This window comes from Dipodomys spectabilis, unplaced genomic scaffold, assembly GCF_019054845.1.
Source record: "Dipodomys spectabilis isolate Male_0828 unplaced genomic scaffold, ASM1905484v1 ptg000581l, whole genome shotgun sequence".
Taxonomy (NCBI): domain Eukaryota; kingdom Metazoa; phylum Chordata; class Mammalia; order Rodentia; family Heteromyidae; genus Dipodomys; species Dipodomys spectabilis.
Window position 1 is genome coordinate 763660 of NW_024871258.1, and position 7806 is coordinate 771465.

General features: G+C 32.7%; 1 pseudogene; it reads right to left on the minus strand.

The window, feature by feature from the left end:
- Window positions 1–3354: 3354 nt before the first annotated feature.
- Window positions 3355–3454, minus strand: LOC122100508 (annotated as a pseudogene).
- Between the last annotated feature and the right edge of the window lie 4352 nt (window positions 3455–7806).

Consider the following 7806-nt stretch of genomic DNA (forward strand, 5'->3'; position numbering starts at 1 on the left):
GTAATACCTGTTTGGTCAAGTTGGCCAAACACACTCAATGCGTATATGTTAAAAGTATGACCAATTTAAGAGGTCAAATACATATTTTGTACTGACAGACATCTTACAGAAATAACTTACTACCTAATTATTTCTGTATCATCCTACCTAACATATAAAAGGAATTGAAAGTGATCTCTTTTATCTAACTTAATGTTGTAAATATTTTGATTATGATGACATTATTTGACATATATATGTACAGAAGGGTGGTTCCAATAAAATGACATGACAGAATGCTGATAAATAAAAACATTGCAACACAGCTCTTTTCAACCTCACCCTGTCCACATTGGCAAACAACATTGCATCAGCACACACATGTGCACACATGTACACACACATATACATTCAGAGTTTATTATACAAAAAAGTTCAAATAAAATATTAGTGATTAGTACAAATGATAGTTTTCCTTATTAAAAAAAGTACACAATCTAGTCACCATGCATGTTTCATTGTACTTGCCTCTCCACAAATGACCACTTAATTTATTTTAATTAATTTATTAATTAATTTGTTTGGTTCTAATACTAAGGCTTGAATTCAGGGCCTGGCTCTATCCCAGAATTTGTTACTTTTTTGTTTTAGTTTTCTCAAGGCTAGCATTTTACTGCTTTCCCACAGCTCCATTTCTAGCTTTTGCTGGTTACTTTCAAATCAGAATCTAATGGCCTTTTTTCCCCCTGCTTTTTCTGGTTTCAAACCACAATCCTCAGATTTCATCTTTCTTATTAGCTAGGATTAAAAACAAAAGCCACCATGTGGCTTCTTTTTTCTCTATAGTTATTAATGCACATACTTAGATAGTAATTTAAAACTGAGTGTATAGAAACAAGATGTATAGTGATGATATTGTCCTGTCAGAAATTCATGGTAGTAAATTTCTTCTTAAGGCCATAAACAAAAAATACCATGATATAATATAAGAGGACTCACTATTGAACATATGATGTATAAGAGCTTTCTAATAGGTCCATTATTTATTGTTGCCCAACATTAGGGAAAAGTATAACGCAGTAATAAAATAGAAGTCCTTTGTATGACTACTTAAATTTCTTGTTTTTGTAAAGACACACATTTTCATCTAAAATAAGTAGGCCTGTCTATTGTCTTCATGTGATTTTGATGATTGAAGGTGCTTAATGAGAAGTCAAAATGTATTAGTAGTTCTTTGCTATCAATTAAATCTCACTTTTTCTTCCTGGAGAATATAATGATTAAAGCAATAATTCAGAATCAGCAAGCAAGAGTTCAGAATCACGCTTCCAGTGCAAGTGGATCACCAGTAAGTAATCCTCAATACCATTTTCCACAAAGTTTTGTTACAGATACAATCGGCCTTCCTTCTCTAGCTGCTTTTCTAGAATAGACACATTCGTTCATTGTACAGGAAAAGTGTGATTTAACTGATTTGTCAGATCTGTTACTAGAATTGTCAAGGATTTATATTCTTGTCTGTAATTTAGTCAAAGCTATGTATCTTTGGGTAGGCTACTAAAATGTATTTACTAATTTCAAGTAAATACATAAATTCTATTTTCATCTCTTTTTTAAAAATAAAATTGTTTCTTCTATAAATTGATCAGAGGCATGGATGGAATTTGTGGCTAGCTAGGTCATTGTACATCTTTCTCTTCCTCTCTCTTTTTCATGGTTCTCATAGATAATATGATTGCTCCATAATTATCTTAATTTATTTTGCTTTTATATTTTTGCTTGCATCATTTCACTTTCTGCTCTGCCATTATCCCAAATCATTTATATAGAAAGCATTATTTCCTATTTTCTCATTCCTAGAATAAGCTGCACATGAAGACACCACTGGTCATCATTTTCAGCCTATAACTTTGAATATAGAGGAAAATCTTTCTCTTTTCTCTATCAATTCCCTATTCACCAGTGAGAATAATTTAGAATAGAAAACATGGAAAAAGAGAAAACAAATCATGGTGAAAAAACAGAAGCAGAAAATTCATTGGATTTTTCTGACCAGTTCAACCAATGTGAATTATTGGGGAAATACATAGGCACCTCATTCCCAGTGGTACTCAAAGTCACTGGTTAGGCAATTCTGATGAAGACAAGGAACAAGATGAAAAAGTGAGGAATGGTATCATTTGCAAGAAAAAAGATGGAGAAGGATCCAAGCAAATTTCTTCGTTGGGCTGCCGAAAATACTCAGCTTACTACAGTGTAGACACTACTTTCCAAAAAGGCCACTCATGTGAATATTAGGAATGAGGATGAGTATACCCCACTTCATTGGCAAGCCTACAATGGACACTTAGACATTGTCCATAAGTTGGTGGCTCGAGGCAGATATTCATGAAATAATTGTCGATGGCCGGACACCCCTGCACAGTGCTTATACATGGAATAATACCAGAATTGCTTCTTTTTTACTTCATCATGATGCAGATACCAATGTCCAAACTAAATGCCTCTTGACCCCCTTGCATCTTGCTGCTGGGAATAGAGGTAAAAAAAATATGCTGGATTGCCTTCTGTTGAACCATTTTATCAAACCAGGTCTGAAGAACAACTTGGAAGAAACTGCATTTGATATTGCAAAAAGCATAATATGTATCACTACATCTTTGAAGTTGTGGAAGGCTGTTGAAATTGTTCTCATATGTTGTAATGGTTCGGTTAAGTTTCTTAAATTTCAAAAATGATGGTCCATCTTTGTGTCCTTCCAAAATATTCTCACAATACAAAGTAACAGCAATATCTTACTGTAAAAATTCATGGATTCCATGGTATTCTTCCAAGTGAATTGCCTGACTTTGATATCAAAATGTATTCAAGACTTGTTTGTATATATCTATAATGATTTCTGCAGAGTTTGTGATTTTTTAAAATCAGAAATAAGTTTAACTTACCTGTTGAAATGAGTAGTAAAGAAACTAAAAATATTTCTGGTACTTGTCTGAAAAAGTTTATTTTAAAATAGTCTGTATTCTGTTTGTATAATGTCCAAAATCTATTTCATTCTCTCCAAATATAATACTTTGAATTCTACATTGATTTATAATATATAGGTTCATTAATAAATGTGTCCTTTCAGATTGCATTCCATATAGAAACAGTTTAAGATTCCGTTTTTCCTAGGTCCTTATAGTATTTTATTTCTTTGGGATAAAATGACAATGTTATCTAATTTCAAATGTTTTGTAAAGGTTATGCTATGTAAAGGCCTTTCTAAGATGAAGAGTTAATACACTGAAGACAAACTTTTAATTCTATGAACTAAATGTATTCTTTCACTTGTATCTTTGTAATCAACTTTTTAATAACTGTTTTTCATTTCTTGAATCCGAAGAATACTTCACAAATTTCCATATCATCCTTGTGGAAGTGCCATGTAATTCTCTGTATTGTTGCAATTTGGGTAGATGTGCTGCTGAAGCATATAGTATCTTGTAAATTTAAGTAGTTAATGATGCAATCTTAATATAGGCATATATCTTTCGTTGCCTATTTGTAACAAGGAAACCTTATTGTTCCTAGCAATGCTATTGATCTTATTTCCCTAAAATTCTGTGTAGAGTGGGGAAAAATGTATATTGTTTAATCAATTGCTCACATTTCAAACTTTTTTGTCAATGACTATTTTAAGTCTTTTTCATTTTAAACCTGATCATACTTTGAAGCCTTTATAGCTAGGTCCAAAGGTGATGGCTTTTTCAAGTACTTATTTGTCCAACTGAGTTAGATTTGTGGAGCTAAGGGATTCAAAGTAAGCTTTGCTCAAGAGCTACTTCTAAACTTGTGCAGCTTAAAATGTCCCAAATGAGGTCTTACTGGCACAAATGTCTCCCTGACCCTTTCCCATTCTTCCATGTAGGAACAGACACACCAGAGTATCTTACCCTGACAGCAAAGATTGTCTTACTGCAACAAAATTAATCTTAGTTACAAGGGATCATAGAGTGATGAACAGTTCAGACAGCACTGTTCAGACTAGAAGGTATTTTATCAAAATATAATTGTTCATTATACCTATCATTTCAAAAGTAGCTAAAGCCAAGAAGGTGAAAAATCATTCATATGCATGATTACCTAAAGTCCTGGTCTGTCTACCTTCCAACCAGGCAGGAACTTACACTACAGCATTTACATCACCAAATATTTCCATAGCTGCAGGAGAAGTCCATATATTTCTCCTCGATTTTAGGCCTTAAATTGGTAATATTATTATTACATTGTTTCCTCTTGCCTCCAGTCTGTAAATCTACAAATGGTAAATCTTTAGGCCTAACCCTACCAAACACTGAGGTAGAGATAATGGAATAAAACTTTAAAACAGAGTTGCCGTTGGTATCCTAACAACAACAGAACAATGCAAAACATGTGCCTTTTTGTTATATTACATATACTTATATAATTTATACTTATATGTGCTGATTTTATATTTTACGCAGTGAAACTTACTAGAATCAGTTGATAATTTGAGAAATAAATTTATATTTATTTATTCCAATAAATACAATTGGAATATAAATAATTAGGTTTAGAGTATATATTAGAATATAAAAGTATCAATGCAATGTCTTTTGGGATACCTTCTAAATATTCTTGGTCATCTTAATTCACATGGTAAAAAAACAATGTTGTTTTCCTCTAATCTATAAGGAATTTTACACTGCTGCTCTGTTTATTGTTTAACTCTCTGGTCCCAAACTGTTTTCTCCATATTTTTGAATCATATTTTTGAACCCAAATTTTGCTGATGTTATTTCGAAAAAGTATTATTCTTTTGCAGGACCCAGGGTTCCTAGTATCCCAGGTCCCAGTTATCCACATCATCAGATAAGAAGGGCAAGACGTCTCACCTAGGCCCATGCAATATGCCATCAGAAAGTAATTGAAGACCCATCTCAAATTCTCATTTCCTATAATATTTCAGGTCCTCAATTCCTTGAGACATAGGAATTAGCAGTAAGCAATTGTGAAATGCAAGGCAACATAAAGATGAGATAAAAAAATTCTGAGAGAAAGTACTGTAATTCAAATTTCCAATTTACAGATGACCAGCCCATATGAGTGAGCAAGATCACAAATTTCACAAGATTACTTTTAATACCTCTCTCCTAACGATTAATGAAATATTTCAGTCCAGCATATGTAGGCCAAAAAAATAGTTCCTGGAATGATAGATCCATAATTGGTCTACCAAGGCCAGAAAAATTTGACTTAGAGGTCAAATATAATTCAGAAAAAACATTAATTGAGAAGATCCTTAGTGCTTCAAAACACTGGTACTTCAGTAAAACTTGGTTCTGTAGTATAAAAATGTTGTCATTCTCAATCCAATGATAACCTACATTTAATCTCCTGAAAGTATACTCCTTTTCAAATAAACTTTTTAAAATCACATTCGCCAAAATAACATTTGACAAGTAGATGATACTTAGTGACATTAAAAGTTTTTCAAGTGGAGGGAGCAATTTACAATAGAGTGGATTTATTTACCCAGCACTAATGTCAAATAGTTTCAACCATTCATTAAAGTGTAGAAATAATACCACCCACCCTTTGTGTTGTTCAGTAGGTGCCTTGCAGAAATGTGTTAAATAGATCAGCCTCCCATGTTTCAAACCCAAACATTAGCTAATAAAGTAAATTTCATCACATAATGAGGTACATTTTAAAAAGTCACAAATAGTTGCCTTATCATATGTTGTTTTATGTTTTCCCTGTCTGTCTAACATAGTAAAAACTATGACTTGAAGTCTTGAATATGGGTACTCATCAGAGATGTGACAAACATAAAATCTGTCTTCTATATCTATCATATTTCTCTATAGTAGTAATTATTATTTTTCTTTTTTTCCAAAACATATAGGTAGCAGAAAATACTATCCCATGTAAAATAAAATAATCACAAACCATTGTACAAAGGCATTTATAAAAATTGGTAGTTAGGAATACATTCTAAGCCATTTTTAAACTTTCTTGTTGACTAAAGATTCACGTCTCAGGATTGCGAATTTTTATTGCAGATGAATGAATTATGGAAATAGAAGTTGACATAAGTTCAAGTATTTGCAGGATTGAAACTCCATGGAATGTGTATAAACCTTTAAAAATATTAACAGACATTTTAAGAGAATGACTATCTGGAAGATGAAACCAGAGAAGAATATTAGTAAAGACATAGAATGAATGAAAAATGGAACAAGGGACAAGTACAGCTAGAATACTCAATGTACACATGTGATAAAGGAAGTAGTAAATCGGAAATAAATCTTGGAGAAGGGGTTGGTTCAGAATGATAGAAGGAGTAACTCTGATCCAGGAGCATTGGACAATTAGATGGACATATTTAATTGTAACATACTTGCACAAGCTTTTGAAATGCAGCTTAAAAACACAACAAAAAAAAATCACACAAAAATTACAACCAAACAGCAATCTCTAGGAGTTTGAATATAACCTCTCAAAATTTTAAGCAGTTAATGAAGGCAGTCTTGGGAAAGCAAAAAAAAACTGTTCAAAGAGGGCAGTACGGGGTAGGGGAGAATTTTGAACAGATTTAAATAGATTGTCTAAGGTTATAAATCACCTACATTTGCTGCAAATATTTTCTTCTTCGAGTTCTCTTTGTCTGAACTGGATCCTCCAATCCTGAACCGCACTTGATAGCTTGTGAAGATAGAATGATAGAAACAAGATCAAGAACCCATTACTCCACTGGAGAAAAAACAATCCTCTGTTTTCTCGCATATCTCTTCTCTTCATTACTATATTTTCATAATTTTAAGTCAAGTGATTTTGAATTATATCTTTCCTTCTTTTTTCTGGCAAAGTAATTGGTCAAAGTAATTCACTAAATATTATCTGCCATTTTTTTCTATCAATCTGTTTACTTGTCCAAGCGAGTACATTAAACTTCCCCCTTGCATTTGGTTGCCACGAAAACCCAACATCTATGATAATGAGGACAAACTCTAATGTAAAACTTTGTCTCCAAAAAACCAGTCCAAGAAGCTGTGATCACAAATATTTAGGATTCTTTTTTCTTTTACCTTGAAATTCTTCTTGTGTCTAAAGTGCCCACAAAAATAAATACTCCACCACTTTTTGCTTCAATCACTTCTAACCTCAAAGATGTATTTTGCTAACAATATGCTTAGAGGAAACAAAAAAAAAATACTCCACTTTTATCTTCTCTCTTAATATTCTCCTTAGATACCATATCAGGAACAGTGAAGATATTCTTTGGAAAATTATTTCAATAGATTATTTTTTGTCTTCATTTTGCATTTGCTCAACAAGTTGTATGGAGAAGAATAGAGTTAAATCACCCATTTCTTGGATGACAGTGTCTGTTACAAAGGACAATGCTTCTATGTCCTACTTCTATGTCCTCTTCTTAGCTCTTGGGTGATTTCCAATTAATCACAGATTATTGGCTTCAAGTCTAGTGAAGCTGAAGGACTATAAGGCCTCCCCCATTGCTACATCTTCATGGTTTCTCTTTTAAAACTCTTTTATTTGGATGTGGAATTTATTTCCATGTCTTCGTTCAATCTATTCCACATTGTAGTGAGGCAAATACGCTCTGTAAAATCACTTTAGGTAGCAAAAATATTATGACAATCTATATCAAAAAGTTTTGGCTTCTTTCCACTGCTTAGGCCAATACACTGAGCTACGGCTTCTAAGACCACGTTTTCTTACCTTTTCAATTTGCTCAATTCTTTTCTGATCCCAAAACTTTTTGCCGAATGTAATAAGAGAAGTCCTCACTATCTCATG